Here is a 19,778-nt window from a genome sequence, read left to right as displayed (position 1 = left end):
TGCAGTTTTTTTTTAGTATGTGAAGAGCATAATCGACTCGTTCTTTTGTGATAAGCGTGTTATAATAGCGACTTTAGAAAGTGTGAAATAATATGTGCAACTAGGGACACAGCAAGCAATATAGTAAATACTTATGTGATCTTGAACAAATAATGACATTACCTCCTACTTTAAAAAACTTTGTAGCAAGTGCATAGCCTACTCCTGTTTAGGAAAAAAAACATAGATGGATTAGGCAGCCATTATACCATTATCCATATCATCAATTATCAAACTGTACACTGTTCGAAATGGGTCTGGGGTTGAAGCTAAGTACAGCACAATATGAGTCTATATCAATCTTTTAGTTATTTGATTTTCTTAAAAGAACAATGAATTATTTAACTTACCCTTCATACAACTGAGGAATGCGAATGGAATTTAATATACCTCCACAACATTACATATTTGGTTTTTTTTAATAAAACTTGTGATTTAAATAAGAGATCTCTTAAAAACGAAGAAGAATTGCAAAAAACTAATAATCGATCTGTCTTCAACCCCTATAGCCTTATGTCGCTGGCCTACTTACCGTAACACCACCACAATTACAGGCATTTATCGCAATATGGACTAAATCAAGATTATATTATTTATGAACCCTAATTTACTACACATCACTCAAACTAATTCGACATCACATCAACTCAGGTTAATATCGAAACAATCAAAGAAATTAAAAGAAATTAAGCACAAAATCATTGTACTACTGCAATAACGGAAATAATAGCTTAGAACGCACAAAATTGAATAGATTTAAAATTTACCTTAATCAATGGTGGTAAAGGAGGAGTATTACAGTGGTCGATCATAGCGAAGGAGGAGAAACGTGGTGGGCAGCGCAGAGAAGCTGGAGAAGCGCGATGTTCGATTGAGGAGAGAGAGAAGAGATAAGTGTGTAATTTGTACTTTATGATAATGGAGAACATCTAAACTTACGATGACCCCTGATTATACAAACACTAATCCCAATTATTAGATCATATCGAATCTAGCGATTATTAGATGTTTTTTATATATATATATATATATATATATATATATATATATATATATATATATATATATATATATATATATATATATATATATATATATATATATATATATATATATATATATATATAGTCAAGATCCGGTGAGAACGAACATTCAATGAGAACGGTGAGAACGAACCTCCTCTCTTAGATTACAAAAATCAACGACCCACGTTACCCCACTATTTATGCCACACTAACCCAGTAACCCCTGTAATTCCATTTCCAAAACACCCAATCATCACACATCCATGTATCAGCCAACAAAGTCCATCAACCCGACATACAGGGTCGCCATTGTCGAACGTCTGGCATCATCTCCCGGCGCCGGCGTGCATTAAATTCCATCCAAAATCCCTGTATCTCACACCCATTTCATCAACCAAAGTGGCGTTGTTTCGTACTCCGAGGCGCAACATTTGCCAACGAACACCACGATGACAGTCGAGCAGAAATTAGGGAGGTTATATCGTGTAATTCCGGTGGATATTTTTTCACCAGAGTTCTTCTCGACAGTGATCTTGATTGCGACGAATCGTTTCCAGAAATTAAACTGGAGTTTTCTTTGAGCACGATCGATATTGAAGGTTTGATGAAATAATCGATTAATCTATTATTATCATTCTAGTTTTCTTGTTGGATGATCAAGAATTTGAAGGTACAATTATAATGGTAAATAATCAAATTGAAGGTATGATGATCAGGTGGTTGGTTGGTTGCTTAAGCTATCATAATGCCGACAACTATGGCGACGACCCATTTCATGAACCTTCGCCCTTCGCCGGAATCAGTTCTCAGGCTTTGTTCGTTTCCCATTTATTACAAATTTACAATTATCTACACTATTTGTTAATGTATCTGACAACTATTTTAATGTATCTAAACATAGATACGCAAAATTACTTACTAGGTACATTAAAATTGCTTTGAGATACATCAATATAGAATTCAGATACATCGTTTTCGTGTACTGCAAATTGTGCGAGTCTAAGGTGTCGGTGGTGGTCAGAGTGGCTGAAGATGAAGCTGGTTGGTAGTAGTGTGGTGAGTGGGGTGAGTCGAGTGAATTTGATGAACCGAGTAACAAAGCTCCTGAGTTTGGTTTTAATTATATAGTTATCGGGGTAGGAGCGACATTGGAGGCAGTGGTGTTTGCCGGCGTTTGGTGGTGGTGCGTTCAATGCCGTCTGACGGTGGCGGTGGCTTGCCGGATATTAGGGTGGTGGTTGACAGGGGAGAGGAATGACGGGAGTTTTTTTTGCTAAATTATGTTTGGGTTATTGTGATTGTAAGATGGTGGGCCGTTGATTCTTTTTTAATCCAATTGTTATAGTTCGTTCTCACCGTTCTCACCGAATGTTCGTTCTCACCGGATCCTAAATCTATATATATATATATATATATATATATATATATATATATATATATATATATATATATATATATATATATATATATATATATAGAGAGAGAGAGAGAGAGAGAGCAAAGTTCTTCTAAGTCCCTTTTTTTTTGAGTCCATAAGTCCCTCCCACAACCCTTGGATCATGCATGGTGGAAGGTTGAGATTGAAAGCAAAAAACACACTTAACACTAATTAATTCACTTCTGTCTCTAGTTTTAATAATACATTCACTAATTCATTATCATACACAATTAACACCATATTTTGTCTTATACTTCAAAATTTATGAAAATTTTGTTAACATTTTTCCTGTTTCGGTTTTTTTCGTTTTTTTTTCGAGACAAGTTTTCGACTGTTTCGTTTTTTTGTTTTTTTTTTCGAGACAAGTTTTCGACATTTTAGGATTTTACGAGTGTAATTCTAACGGCAAAAAGTGTAATTTTAAGAAATATTTTCGAGAATTTAGCGTTTTACAAGTTTAACTTCAATCTTTTCCGAGTGATTTTAACGAATAATATTTTGAATTTTTGTCATTTTATCACAAGTTATTGTAATTTAGCATTTTACGAGTGTTATGTTAATGACAAAAAGTGTTATTTTAGTCCAGGTAAGTGTAATTTCAGTCCAATGAGATTGTTATTTTTAGTCAAGGAGAATGTAATTTTAGTCCAGAAAAGTGTAATTTTAGTCCAGAAAAGTATAATTTCAGTCCACTGAGAATGTAATTTTAGTCAATTGAGAATGTAACATTAGTCCAATGAGAATATGAGAATATGAGAATATGACCAAGTCCATTCAGAGTATAACATTAGTCCAATAGAGCTAAGTGTAATTCTAACAGAAAATAATGTAATTCTAACAACAAAAAGTGTAATTCTAACAACAAAAAGTGTAATTTTAGCAGAAAAAAGTGTAATTCTAGCAAAAAAAAGTATAATTTTAACTGAAAAAAGTGTAATTCTAACAACAAAAAGTGTAATTTTAGCCGAAAAATGTGTTATTCTAGCAAAAAAAAGTGTAATTTTAACAGAAAAAAGTGTAATTCTAACAACTAAAAGTGTAATTTTAGCCGAAAAAAGTGTTATTCTAGCAAAGAAAAGTATAATTTTCACTGAAAAAAGTGTAATTTTAATGGAGGAAAGTGTGATTTTAACAAAAAAAGGTGTAATTCTAACAACAACAAAAAGTGTAATTTTAGCAGAAAAAGTGTAATTTTAGTCGAAAAAGTGTTATTCTAGCAGGAAAAAGTGTAATTCTAGCCAAAAAGTGTAATTATAGCAAAAAAAAAGTGTAATTGTATTTCTAGTAGAAAAAAAAGTGTAATTTCAACCAAAAAAAGAGTAATTCTAGCAGAAAAAAGAGTAATTCTAGGAGAAAAAATGCACATCTAAGATGAAAATCATCAAATAACCTTAGATCTATTTATTTGATCTAAGACTAAAATAAAACGACCTAATATAACAATAATTGAAGAAAAATGAGAAGACGACATTTTAAATATATCTAAGATTAAAATTAAAAGATCTCACAAAATTAAACAACTTATGTGAGATCTTTTTTTTCGATCTATTTCAAAAACCTAGATCTAAAATTTTAAAAATAATAAGAAGCAAACACTAAGGAGAAAAAAAAAATAAAAAAAAATAACCACTGAAAAAAAAGACGAAAGGTGTGAGCTTGAGTTGGAAAATATTAATACATATAAAAAAGACAAAAAAAAAGAAAAAAAATAGAAGAAGAACACGGTAGAGGAGGGAGGAGGGTCTAAAGGAGTGCTGGTGGACGGTGAGGGAAGCGGCATAAAGAGGACGGAGGACTCGGCATGGGGGAGGTGCGAGGGCGGCAGATCTGGGGGTGTCGGCTTTGTGGTGGAGTTGTGGTGGGCGGCGGATCTGGTGTGTGTGGTGGTGGCGTGAGGGTGGTGTCGGGTTGTGGGTGTTGGGGTTGTGGTGTGGTGGCGGAGAGAAAGTAGGGTGGTCGGCAGAAAGAGGACGGAGGACTCGGCATGGGGGAGGTGCAAGGGCGGCAGATCTGGGGGTGTCGGCTTTGTGGTGGAGTTTGGTGGGCGGCGGATTTGGTGTGTGTGGTGGTGGCGTGAGGGTGGTGTCGGGTTGTGGGTGTCGGGTTTGTGGATGTGGCCGTGAGGAGGTGAGGCTGGGTGGTGTTGGGATGGAGGGTGAGGGTGGTGGTCGGTAGTGGGGCCGGTGGTGGTGGGTGGGAGAGTAATATGGAGGGAATTTTTTTTATTTTTTAGATTTTGAATTATTTGGGTTTGTTAGGATGAGAGTATTATTTGGGTTTTGAATTAATTTGGGTTTTAGAGAGGGAGTAGAGAAGTGAATTGTGTGAATGAGAGAGAAGTTGGTGGAAAAATAAAGGTTATATAGTGGATTAATATTTGATTAGTATGAATTAGTAAAGTAGAGAGGGGGAGTGTTTTATTAGGCATTAATCCTCCTTTTTTTGCTTCCAATCTCAACCCTCCATCTTCCTCATCCAATGGCTCTAAGGAAGACTTATGGACTCAAATGTAAGAGGTGGACTTACATGATCTTTACACTATATATATATATATATATATATATATATATATATATATATATATATATATATATATATATATATATATATATATATATATATATACATATATATATATATACATATATATATATAGGATTATATGAGTTGGGTCATGTTGGGTGAGTTACCCCTCTAAATCTGGACCATTGATTAAACATAAGATGGATGGCTGGGATTAAATCTTACATTAAAGATGTAAGATTGGCTATTTCTTTATGTTCTTCCATTTTTCAGTCTCTCGCTCTCTCTCTTCACCGTTTCCCTCTCAAATTCATTCTCTATTACGATTTCAATTCTAGATTTTCGTGCTTGTTTCTTCGATCTTATCCGCCTTTCTTGTTTTTCGTGTTCAGTTCTACTTCATCTTATCAATTTCGTCTAATCAGGTATAAGTTACTTCTTTTGTACTATTTTTTTCGTTGATTTTGTTCAATTTCGCATTTCATCTTCTTGTATTTCTTGTTTTTATGTGTTTATTCTTCAATTTATTCAGTCATTTTCATTATGTAGTTCAATTTGTCGTGTTTTTGTTGTTAAATTACATTTTCTATTGTTTTCGCATAATTCTAGGGTTTCATAATTTTAAATTACCGTCCAGTTATTGTAATATATTGAGTTAGTTGTTCTATATAGATGTTCATACATATGCAATTGTTGTAACATTATATATCGATTATTTTATTACTTTAATCTAGTTATTTTATTATGGAAACTCAGTTATTGTATCTGGTAGTGACTTATTGGGTGTTGTGTACTTTAGTTGTTCTATAAATGATGTTCTTACAAATGCAGTTATTGTAACGTTATATGTCGATTATTGTATTACTTTAACCGAGTTATTGTATTATTTAAACTCAATTATTTTATAATTACTTCTTGTTCGTTGCGTTAAAATATAATCTGTTATGTCCTCTTTCAGTGTTATTTATTTTCTGAAGTTGTATTTTGTGTGTTATATAATTTCAATTTCTTTGTTTGTGGATGTGGTAGGTTGATTGCTCCTCTTTCAGTGTTATTTATTTTCTGAAATTGTATTTTGTGTTTTATATAATTTCAATTTCTTTGTTTGTGGATGTGGTAGGTTGATTTCTTCTCTTACTTTTGAAAATAAAGAAAACAGTAAAGAAGGGATCATCATTTCTACATTCAACATTGTTGTTGTTAATTTTGAATGGAAAAAAAATCAATTGAACTATAATAAATCAAGATTTTTTACCATGTATCACATGCTCACATATGAGGAGAAGATCTTTCCGTCGACGATAAAGCGGAAATTGGACTGGGTCCCTATATGGCTTGAGATGTAGGGTATTATGATGATGTCGGGCGTAAATGATGGAAGAGCATGATTTTGCAAAACGTGAAGGATCTCAGGAAGGACACATTTCAGGTTGAGGATCGTATTTTAAAATCGAGAAGAGCTGGTGGGAAAAGAGTTAAACAAGTTGCGAGAAAAAGTGTTGTTCAAGCAGAGAACTAGAGTAATTAGTGATGTGTTTTTATTATTAGATGTAATGTTGGATACTGATTTGTATATGTAATATAATGTTTTTAAACACGGTTATTTTATCGAATCAAGCCAGTTATTTCAATGCATACGAGCAGTTATTGAATTCAATTTGTTAATTCCTTTCGATGCACATAACCAGTTATTCGAATACATACAAGTTATCGTATTCAGCTTGTGCGGTCATTCAATAACCAGTCATGTTATTTTTAGTTATGGCAATTATTATACGACTCTGATGTAATTACTCTATTTTTACGTTGTAAATCAATGTTGCTCATGTCCAATTCAGATTCCAATTCATCTCCATCCTCTTTTTATCATCCAGCTTCTTAGCCATCTTCCTCGCTTTCTTATTCTAAAGCACACTCAACATATCGGGAAAGGGGTATATTAGCTTTCTTATTGATTTAGTGAAAATGATTAGTTATTTAATTAAGCAAGATGAAAACAAGCACAAGATAGAAATTTGAATATATTTGAGTTTCATCTCAATACAATAACACGATTTACTCATTAAAATAACCAAGTTTCTACATTATAATTACTACAAATACCAGATTTTTACATTGCAATAACTGAGTTTCTACATTACAATAACTGAGTTTCTACATTATAATAACTGAGTTTTTCTACATTACGATAACGGACTTTCTACATTACAATAACTGAGTTATTCAATTCAACAAAATGAAAACTAACAAAAAATGACCAAGTATATACATCAATTTTTTCATTGAATGTCAATTATCCGTGTCTATCGTGATTCAACCTGTAAATCACCAAAACGCAGAATATAACTTAAATGAACACCTAAGAAATAATTGGATTGTAAAATAACGAGATTGTAAAATAATTATAACTGATTTTAATCAACTAATGAGTGAATAACTAAATCGCATATAGAATAACTAACTTTATTCATTATAATACCCGAGTTTCTACATTACAATAACTACAAATACCGGAGTTTCTACATTACAATAACTGAGTTTATACATTACAATAACTGAGTTCCTACATTACAATAACTGAGTTTTTGCATTTGAATAACTATGAAATAACCATGTTTGTTCATTACAATAGCTGAATTTCTACATTCTATTAGACATTTTAACAAACAGTTGGTGTGATAATCTAGATTACCAATAATTTTTCAGGATTATCATAATAAATCATCAATCAAATGTCAACGGTATGATAAACAAACATACTAACGGAATAGCAAATGAAATAACTCGCAAAATAACATATATTGACTTATAATCTACGCTTACCTTCGTTTTGTCGATTCACGCTAGGGTTTCAACAAATTTTGGGCAAAAAATGGCGATTAATGCGTGTATCAGTCAAATAGAACGAAGATAATGAATTAACTTATGTTTTCGACTTGAATTACTCCAGTTTTTGTGAAGATTTTATTGAATAAGGTTATGAAATTGAAGAAAATAAGAAAAATAGGTAAAGAATGAAGAAAACAGGGAAGAAAAAGAATGAAGATGAAGAATACAGCTAACTAGGGGCAATTTCATTTTTTTTACGCGGGACAACTATTTTGGTCTAATCATAGCCCTTGATCTTGTTAGATCCAATGGTATATAAATATAGGGGTAACGCACGAAAAGTGGCAAACTCACCGGATCTTGCTTTTATATATATATATATATATATAGAGAGAGAGAGAGAGAGAGAGAGAGAGAGGGGGGGAGAGGCAGGATCTCGTGAGTTTGGTTCTTACGGTGAGTTGTGAGTTTGTGTGCTTTAAAATCTAGACCATTGATAAAAAGAGATCTTGCGACTGAGATTAGCCCAACAACCATGAAAACTGAATATTAACCACTCTTATCTCTCTCTCTCTCTCTCTCTCTCTCTCTCTCTCTCTCTCTCTCTCTCTCTCTCTCTCTCTCTCTCTCTTCGCCTTCCTTAAAAATTCCCCCAGAAAATTATATTAAATTAAAGTAAATCTTGTTTCCCCAAATCAATTCAATTCAATTTGAATCAATCTCTCGAATCATTACTGCTCTATTTACTTACTCTACTAGTATATATTTATATATTGGTTTCATCTTCTCAATTCACTTTCTCCATCACCATTACCATTAATCAGCCAAGCACTGCTTACGGTATCGAAAAGCCCGACATAACACGGAACATGGACCGCCTCACTCGAGCGAACGCTCCACCAACTCGATTGTCGTGACTCATTACCCCATCACTCATTGCCCGAGTCATTGACCCGTATCTTCTCCATCACCCATATTTATCCTTCGGTTTCTTCAATTGGGCAGCTCAACAACCCAATTTCTCACATTCTTCAATATCTTACAATTCTGTTCTCAAATCCCTCGCCAATTCCCGCCATTTTAATTCCTTGGCGAAAGTTTTCAAGGAGGCAAAACCTCGAAATGTGTCCGTTGATCGCTCTGTTTATCGACATTTTATTGCGTCGTTAGTGAAATTGAAGAGATCACATGAGGGGTATTTGGCTTTGAGTGAGGTTTGTGATGTTGGGGATGATGTTTGTAACTTGGTTCTTGGTGGGTTGGTGTCCGAGGAGCGGTTTGAGTTTTCACAGAAGGTGTTTGATGAAATGCTTGTTAGAGGTGTGAGATTTGATACCCTTGGATTTAGGTTGTTTATGTGGAGGTAATGTAGGAAAGCTGAAGTAAGCAGGATTTTAGGAGTGTTGGATAGGGTTAGAGGTGGTGGTTCGGGGTTGGATATGGTCTCAGATTAAATCCAGCCTTCAGATATTAGCTATGACACGTCAATATTAAAAATTTGTCGACATTGTAAATATATAGATTCACCATATCTTGTACTTGGAACTTGAATATTGTAGTTTTATGTCTGACTGTGTAGTAGCGATGCAATTCCAGATGAACTCGATTCACATGATGTACGTCTTTGAATAATCGGTAACATGAAATCATAACCATCAACAGGGAATTAATCCTATTGTTAGCCTGGTTCATTCCTCATATTAAACCACCACAAATACGATACTCTTAAACTTATGGTTAATACCCAAGACGGAGAGAGAGTGAGATAAGAGTGATTAATATTTAAGTAAAAGTCGCGCGTCATTTAGTTTAAGAGCAAATTTGGTATTGATCAAAGTAGTAAAAAAATCAAAGTGACACCGGAATAACATCATAATAACAGCAGAATAACAGTAGAATAACAGCATAATAACACGTGGTAAAAAAAAGAAAAAAAAATCAAAGTCGTAAAAAAAATCAAAGTAGAACCGGAATAACATCACAATAACACCAGAATAACAGCACAATAACATGCGGTAAAAAAATCAAAGTGGTAAAAAAAATCCAAGTAGTAAAAAAATCAAAGTGACACCGGAATAACAGCAGAATAACAGTAGAATAACAGCACAATAACACATGGTAAAAAAAAAGAAAAAAAATCATAGTCGTAAAAAAAAAAAAATCAAAGTGACAACAGAATAACATCACAATAACAACGGAATAACAATAACAACATCATAACAGCACAATAACATGTGGTAAAAAAAAGAGAAAAAAAATCAAAGTAAAAAAAAAGCACAATAACAGCAGAATAACAGTAGAATAACAGCACAATAACACGTGGTAAAAAAAAGAAAAAAAATCAAAGTCGTAAAAAAAATCAAAGTAACAGCAGAATAACAGCGGAATAACAATAACAGCACAATAACAGCACAATAACATGTGGTAAAAAAAAAGAGAGAGAAAAAAATCAAAGTCGTTAAAAAATCAAAGTAAAAAAAACACAATAACAGCATAATAACACGAGGTAAAAAAAATCAACTAAAAAAAGAAAAAAAATGTAACATAATGAGAAAATTAGAGAAAAACATAAGAGAAAAAAAAAATCAAAGTTGTAAAAAAGAGCATAATAACACGAGGAAAAAAAGGAGAAAAAAATTAAAGTAAAAAAAAAAAGAGTAGCACTAGAAAAAGGAGAAAGTAAGTAAATGACTGATTTTATATGACAGGTAAGATTAGATCTTGGCCATTCATCTCTAATATAATCTAGTGGCTGAGATTTCCAAGCACAAACTCACAACTCACCATAGAATGACGAAGAATTTGTGAAGGATCATTTAGGTTAAAGGTGATTTAAGTGAGCAGATGGGGATCAGGAGACATGTCATAATCAAAATCAGGTGTGATAAATTTGTTTGAGTGATTTGGAAGGTAAGATGGTGGAATCTTTTGTTTATGTAATAGTGATTAGTATTAACTGATTCGGGGAAAGTTAATTAGAATACATTAGAGTGGGTACTCTAAAGAGGTTTTTAAAATGGACTTGGTAAAAGAATAAGAGTAATGTTACCTTTAGCCTTAATAGGAAGTCGATTAAGTTTTCTAAGAGACCGCTTACATTACATTAGTAGGCGACATAATATTTGCTTTACTCAAACTAACAAAAACAAAACAAAATGTTAAATAATATAATAATTACCCACATTATGTGAACGGTCTTACATGAAAATTATTGAGTGACTGTCTCGTATAAAGATTAGTGATAGTACTCTCGTTATCCTAACCAATGGTGTTATAAAGGATATTTAGAGCGATAATTGTATATTTACTTTATGAACTCTTGGAAGTTTTTTGGAATAGGTCCACACCGCTTGTTCAACAAGTGAGATTGCCGTTGTCAATGACCGTGTTAAATGATACTTAATTCGTATACTTATTAGTTTTCCAACATTTCTATACGAATTTCATTCCAAGTTTTTGAGATACAGTCTCTCTGTTCATATGAGGATAAGGTGCATATATTTTTAACCTCACCATAGTTGAGGACATTTAAGCTGATAGCATAATGTGGTTGTCATCATTGTTATTACCTTAAGTCGTTGTTACCTTAAGCCATATGTTGGATGATTGTGTGACAAGGAAAAGGTCTTTTATGAGTTACTTGGAGTGATCTCAGTTTAATGGTTTATCATTCTTCTTTTCAGATCATTTGCAATTCGGATAGCTTAAAAGGCATGATTGGTCAGTTTTTATCTCAGGTTGGTACTCTAAGAGTTTAGATTGTCAGTGTGGCAGCTAGACGAGCGGAATATTGAATGTCATGGGGGAACACAAGAAGTTGTGTTTTCTTGAGCTTATATTGTTTAAATGTATAATGTGGGCAGGTCGAAGAAGAGATTCAGACTAGAAAAGAAGAGATTTGATAATTTAGCATTACTGGATTTGGCACAAAATGCACTTTGTTTGATCTGATCCTTTATTAGTAAGCTTTTGTTCGATCATTTTACCGCTAACAAAAAAAAAATGAAGCAAAGTCACTTGACATGTGTTTAATATTATTTGGTTTTCTGAACACCTGCAGCGATTAGTATCGAGATGAGGTAAGGGAGGTGCTCTGCGGTGGAATTATTGGAGGCGGGATAACGGACACGATTAGACCTGCAATAGGGATCGAAGCCTTGAGAACATTACTTATCCCCCTCAGGTTTTTGCTTCATTCTCTCTATTGCTTCATTCTCTCTATATCTGTGACTGAACATTGGGGGATATTAATAAGTTTCTTGTGTATTTTAGTATTAAGCAGAATAGAAGGAGAAGAGGGTAATAAAAGTAGCATGGAGGGGGTAGATGATTTGTATGGTTGTTTTAGGACTAATATATATTTAGTAAGCAGTGAACATAATTATCTCTTAATGATATACTACATATGTCTTTATTTTGAAAATAAGAGATGGCACTGGAATATAGGAAGGTTCTGAGGGAAAAGTGGGAAAGCTTTTTTTTTTATGGGATAAACTAATTCTTTATTAGTTGGTCAATTTTTTGAATAAGGTTAAATGAAACTGATTAACATAATATATCAATTGTGAGGGTAAGGCCTGAATGTATTTTAAGCTCTGCTGGTATGACTTTAGCTATTTGAAGTTATGAACTACTGCCACCATTGACCTTTGTTATCGAAAAATATATCTTTCCAGATTCGTATGTGCTCTCTGCTATGTGCCTTCTCCTTCTCCTAGAGCTTTATGTGTCCTCTTTTGGAGCTGTACGTGAAATGCCTCATATTAAAAGGAAGCTTTATATGCTCTTTATGTGACTTACTTGAGATGTCAGGACCATAGGGTATCTAGCAGTGGTTAGCTCAAGGCAAAAGGCAAATTACTATCAGAGTTCAAGAAGGACTTCCAATGTATTCTTTATTAGCTTTTTTTTGTTGTAGTTGTTTTTCATAAGTCTCGAGGTTAGAGGAGGAGGTTGACGTTGGAGGAGAAGGAGGTTTGGGGTTGGGGTTGAAGGAGGATGAGGAGGGGGAAGTTGAGGTTGTATAGGAGGAGGCTGAAGGAGGAGGAAGAGACGGAGCTTGAGCTTTGAGTTTGAGATTGAGGTTGGAGGAGGTTAAAATCGTTGGTAATGGCATTTCAGTTACATAATAAAGAGATTTGTAAGTTTTTAGATTTGGGAGACTGGCTGTCATCCTTTTATGTTAGCATCAAACAAAATCGTTGGTAATCTGTGTTTGGATGTGCAACTTTATACTATTTACATCTATTGCTGAATAGGTTAACCATAGATGATTTGTTTTGATGAATTGCATTATTTTGTATTTCAGCTTATCAAGGAGATAATATATTGGAATCACTTTCGTGTTATAGTTGGTGGATCTAGCTTTTATGCACAGGTATGTTATGGCTTTCATGTGCTTGAGCAAGTTTTATGCATTACTTTTGAGCAAACTGAGATGGGTTTACCTATGTCATGCTCCCTTTTTTTTGTTTACAACTTTCTAGAATGTGACAGTTGTAGTTTGGTAAGTGTAGATTACAGAGTAACTAAGTAAATTCTCATAAGAAATTCCTTAGATGTTCTTTTACAACTTTATTGGTTTCTACCTTGTCATCCCATGTCACATTCAGGATCGTCATTCCTTTTTGCGCTTGACGATGCTTTAGGAAATGAGGATGACATACATTCAGGAAATTGATCGGGTAAGGATAAGAGTTATTCTGTGGAGCAAATAAAATTTAAAAACATTCAAGCTTTTGATTATTATGAGCGTAATTTAGGATATTTCCTTCTGGACATAGATCATTGGCAAGAATATTAGAATGAAGAATAACCGAAGAGTAGTTACAGGCTTACAACTATATCTAACTTAAAGTTGTAGATCCTGTGATAGCGGCAGCTAACAGAGATGTGGATCTTGTGGCAGCCGGTAGTTAGAGCCTTTTTTTCTTTGATTCTGTTTTAGGTTTTTTATTATACTTTGAAGTTTGAACTTAACTTGGCAAGCGATAAGCACATACTAAGATGCAAATGTTAGTTCGATTCAGGATCCACTTCTCAGTCATTTGTAAACTTGAACGATGAGATTCTGGATTGGAATCTAATCAATGTTTTTATCAGGCACACAATCCTTTCATACGTACCAACCAAAATTGGGCATCCTCATACTACATGCTGACTTCTGACACATACTTAATACTATAATATTTTATGTGGTGATTAATTTAACCCACTTTGAAATTGATTTGCTCTAAAATCAGCACAATGGTCTCTCTCTGAGCCAAGCAAAACCCCATGTTATCAACCCCATGTAATCAAACGGGAAAGAATATTTTTAATATATTTTTCTTCCTTGCTTAATGTTCCAAGAGTAGACGGGCTTCGATTCCTAGCACATGATATATCATTCCGAAACACATGTTATAATTCAACCATTCTTCTAGCCTGTTGACCGTAAAAATGGAGCTGAAAGGCCCGCCATTGTTGTCAGTTTTTAATGTGTAACGTTCTACTATGAATCTATGATTAACAGATTATGTAATATTTGTCAGGAGGTAATATTTTCTTCGAGGCATACATATGGACAAGAGCCTTGAAGACGGGTTTCAAACACAGTAATAAATGGAGGTAAACCATTGTTCTTTGGCAACGCCCAACGACTCTGATATAATTGTGATGTTATTGGGTTGTCCCTGGCTCTTGTTAACTTCAGCTAGATGTCTATTTGTGAGTGTGGATCTCACAACTTATCAAGTGAAAGACTATAGTGCAGTTATTCAAATGTTGCTTTCACGAATTTCAGAGTAAAGACGGTGCTCTCTCCTGAGCGGTAATAGATCGATCAACAGAGTTTCCTATGGATAGAACAACTGCAAACCTGGCTTCAGCTAATAGATACAAAGGGATATCCGGTTTCCTTGCAGAGCATATTCTTTGACTACACACTTTGAGACTTTCACTATGGGTGAACAAAAGATGAATGCTACACTGGCAAATTCTATAGGCAAAGCTGTACCAACATTAAGAGAAAAGATGGAACACCAGCTTATGAAGGTGACGGGTCAGACTTCGCACTGAAGGACTCATTGGCAACTATTGGTAATGCCACTCAAGCTGCTGATCGCATTCACCAAGTTTCCAAAATGCAACAATTCCAGAGGAAGCAAATTAACGATACTTTTGGTGATGACGAGTCTTTGCTGATGGATGAACGTGTTCTTTTACTTCTATCATCTAGGATTCCGGAGACTGAGCAGCTATGAAGGGTATATATTGAAAACAACTTTTTCTTTTTAGAAACCTTTTTCATTCTATTTGACATGTGTTTACGGAATATACAAATAGAGTTGGATATTGACATCATTTATTCATTTACATGCTAAAATTATAATTGAATTGTAGTCTGTACGTATGTGACATTTTCACCTTTTTAGTATGCAAGAGCTGTTGGTTTATCTCATCTGTCATCTCGTACCTTCTGTTTAGATTTCATCATCTGTTAAAAACCAGAAAGTGAAACATCGGATTGATAGACCTTTTGAGCTTAAGGCTATTTGGAGAACACCGTGCCAGAGCCGATTCTAGAGAGATTCAAGTAGTTAAATTAAAATTCTTTTCACTTGCACGATTATACCTACTTGGAAATAAATGGTGTGAGATGTGACGTGTCTTCTACTTCAGTAATCTAAACAATAAGTTTAAGGGTCCATCAAGGGATAGATGTTAGCCAAGCTTGGGCAAGAAGATAAGATGATCACATAGTCGAAGAGTCGTGAGAGAGCACTCGAAAACTGTAGGTCTCCATAATTCTGTTTGAACAACTAAGTACTCGCTTCAAACTTACAATTATGTTCAACAGCCAAGTATTCAATTTGCATCAATTGATTTTATTTCCTATTACGGTTCGACGTTCTATAAGTTTTAAAGTACTTAATGGTACCTAATAACAACTAATTTGCAAACTATTTTTACCGTTACTAAATTTGAAAAAGGTTTTTTTTCTTGACAATCGAAGAAGGTTTGTTACTAAGTTAAAATTATTTTGTTGTTACAAAACTTGAACAAGTTAGAATTGACCGATTAGCAAACAGTTCGCGAGTAATAATATCTTGGGGTATCACGTGCTTCGCGCGTGATACAACAACTAGTGTCACTAAAAGTGCCACATTATAAATCATTCCACCATACAACATGCTTAACCACAAATCATATTATCATATACAATTACTTTCATCTTTTCCACTACATCCTCCATTCAACCACATATCCATCCATCCAACATATTCACATGAACAATAGTAACACATAGCGATCCTCATGACACCCCTTAGTAACCGGTTCAAAGTTGTAGGGCGAGTTCGCGACTTTAGGACGTCTCCCAAGTCTTTGCATTAGCTCCTAACAACTCCTACCCGGGTTCATTTTAGTTTAACTTCATATATTCATTGGGCTCATTAGTTACAGGTTCCAAAATCGTCACTCTGATACCACTTTGTAACACCATCATACACCAAGGTGCCTTACCAAGACCACCCAATGTACGAGAATGCGACAATCTCGGTTGCCCGAGGTAAGTATATCAAATAGACCATCAAAGAACGTACTTTAAATAAATACTTTAAGTGATTACATGCGGAACCAAACTGATAAAAAAAATAGGGTACAAGTGTTCCAAACTAAAATCCAACTGCATAAATAAAATGTATCGACACAACAGCGGAAGACTACTAGCTGACTCGTGGTGACTCATCCCCAGTTAACTTTTCCGCATCCAAGTCATACTTGCTAAATAACTGCTCATCATCCCCGAATGGATACATACAGTTTTCAAAACAATTAAACAGGGCCAGTTACTGTACAACGATATAAGACAATACAACAACAAGTATTCAGTCATAATCCTCCAAAACCGTCACATCACCAATCACCTGACTAGCCTGAAGGCCTAGTCCTATCGGATTACTAATCGCAATCAGTAATCCACACCGCCAGTGGGGGACCGCAACCTTTACCACCTAAGCCTCGCTCATCTCTATCGAGCGAAAACACATGTTCCTTAATCTGCACATCCCCCTTGTGAGGGGAACCACAAGTGGCGAATCAAGGGCGTGAAGCCGCTCCCGAAAGTGACTCCACTCAGCCGAGGGCGCACCTCGCGAACCACGGACAATTAACAACAACCAATTACACTATCAACAATATCAAGATCAATTCTGATATAATCATATGCCACAAGCAACAACCATCTAACATCATGTATACAAGAATTAAGTAGAGAAACCCTACCTGGAATGCAATCACCAAAAAACAACACAAGCAACTAATCAAAAGCGTTCCTCTATGAAATCACCTCCTATCAACATATAATCATACAATTACAAACAATCATCAACAATACTCCCAAACACCCCCAAATTACCCAATTAGGGTTTAACCAAAACTAACGTATTAACATAAAAACTGTACTAGGATCTTACCCACAATACAACGATCTCAAAGGTATAAAGAACTCTTCAATGCGAGAGAGGATTCAACGTAATTTGTTTTCCCTTGTAAAGATCTTAGAATAAAGTAAAAAGTAAAAGAAACTGATGAAAAATACTTTGTATATCAATTCACGTGTTGCTATCAAACTCGGCCAACACGTATAACGTAACTTACTCGGTCGAGTAACTGGGGGACTCGATCGAGTACCGCCTACTCGTACGAGTTTCCCCTACTCGATCGAGTACCCATCAGGCAGAACACTGTCCAGAACGCAAAACTAACTTACTCGACAGAGTAAGCCTTACTCGATAGAGTACCCAACAACTCATAAATCTGATGTATTACAATTAGACTTATAGACTTTTATATTGACCCTCCCCATTTGTTCATATTTACACTTACATCATTAACAATTACACTTTCATATTATTGGAGTTGCAACATACAAATAACAAACTTACACTTTCAGCGAAAACCCTAGTTACAGTTAAAGTTTATTACATTTACACTTCACATTTGTTCAGATTTACACTATCAATTTAATTAGTAATTGATAATTTTTAAAATACATCTAACCCACTTAAAATTAAATTCAAGCATGCTAATGAATTAAGATGTTTATGGATAATCAATAGAATAAAAATGAATTAATAATTCCAAAAACATAATCTCAGTAATAACAAAATATAACAATGAAATGAAGAAGAATGAAATGATAACAAAAGAATGAAACCCGTATATAACAATGAAGACTCAATAATAATCAAATATTTACAAATTTAACAAAATAGAACAAAGAAAGGACTCAGGATGATCAAAAATTACCTTCAAAGTCGGTTAGGATGAAGTTTAATGGTGAATAAGTTGATTAAGAATAAAAAGAGAGCAGAAATGGGTTTGTTGAATTTGGTAAGGAAATGTGGTAAAGAAAGATGAAGAAATGTGGAAATCAAAGAGAGGAATTAAGACGGTTTTTTAAATTATTAGAGAAGTAGTTGTATGAGAGAGTGGAGGGAAATGGAATAACATGCAAGTGACTGATGGACTAACAACATGCAGAGTTTACACGGTAGGTCTACCCATCTAAAGCAGAGAGGTAAATACTCTACTCAATATTATAATCTTATAAGTTGCTTTTGGGTGTAATCTTAGTCATCCATACTCACAATCTAAAGGCTCTAAAATGGACTTATGGACTCAATGAATTAAGCTGGACTCATTTGATCTCTCTCTCTCTCTATATATATATATGTGTGTGTGTGTGTGTGTGTGTGTGTGTGTGTGTGTGTGTGTGTGTGTGTGTGTGTGTGTGTGTGTGTGTGTGTGTGTGTGTGTGTGTGTGTGTGTGTGTGTGTGTGTGTGTGTGTGTGTGTGTGTGTGTGTGTGTGTGTGTGTGTGTGTGTGTGATCCGGTAAGAATCACTAACATAATGAGAACTGTGAGAACTCCACCTTACTGTATTTTTTAAAAAACAATAATAACATGTTTGGATTCGACATAGAATTTTATGGCTAGATAGCATATTTCTTGGTCTAAAAATTATAAATTAGTGACACAAACCAAGGCGAGATACATTTTATTAATTTTTATGCACCTACTACTTATTTTCATCTATCTAACAATTTTCATTCACGTAGAACTATTTTTCGTGCACCTAGAGTATGTTATTTTCATGTACCTAGCAATCTTTTTCATGCATGTGACAATTTTCATGCACCTAGTATCCGTTTTCGTACAGCTATAACCGTTTTAGTATGCGGAATTGTATATTTGTACATTAAGTTTATATTTTGTTAATAAAATCAATAAATTCTGTTAAGTTATACAAAAGAATGTGTCTGAATAAACAAAACTAATGGTAAATGATCCATTAAAACTTGCGAAACAAGATTTAGTAGAGATTTAGTAAGGGTTCTCACGGTTCTCATTATCTTAGTGGTTCTCACCGGATCCTGACCCATATAATGAGAACCGTGAGAACCCTTACTAAATCATCATAAATTCTTGGTTTGAAAGTTTTGATGGATCATTTACCCTTAGTTTAGTTTATTCAAATATATTTTTAGTATAGCTAAACAGAATTTATTGATTTTATTAATAAAATATAAACTTAGTGTACGAAAATACAATTAGGTATAATAAAATGGTTATAAATGCACAAAAATAAATACTAGGTGCATTAAATTGTTACATGCATGAAAATTATTTGTAGATGCATGAAAATACCAGTCTCTAGGTGCACGAAAACGAGTTATAGGTGCATGAAAATTGTTAGATACATAAAATGAGTAGTAAGTGCATTTAAATTAATAAAATGTTTCTCGTCTCGATTTCCGTCAATAATTTATACTTTTTGGACCAAGAAATATGTGATCTAGCCATAAAATTCTATGTTGAATCCAAAAATGTCGTTATGTTTTAGAAAAAAAAAACCGTAAGGTGGAGTTCTCACGGTT

Source organism: Silene latifolia, chromosome 2, assembly GCF_048544455.1.
Source record: "Silene latifolia isolate original U9 population chromosome 2, ASM4854445v1, whole genome shotgun sequence".
In the NCBI taxonomy this organism is placed as follows: Eukaryota; Viridiplantae; Streptophyta; class Magnoliopsida; order Caryophyllales; family Caryophyllaceae; genus Silene; species Silene latifolia.
This window is presented reverse-complemented; position numbering follows the sequence as displayed.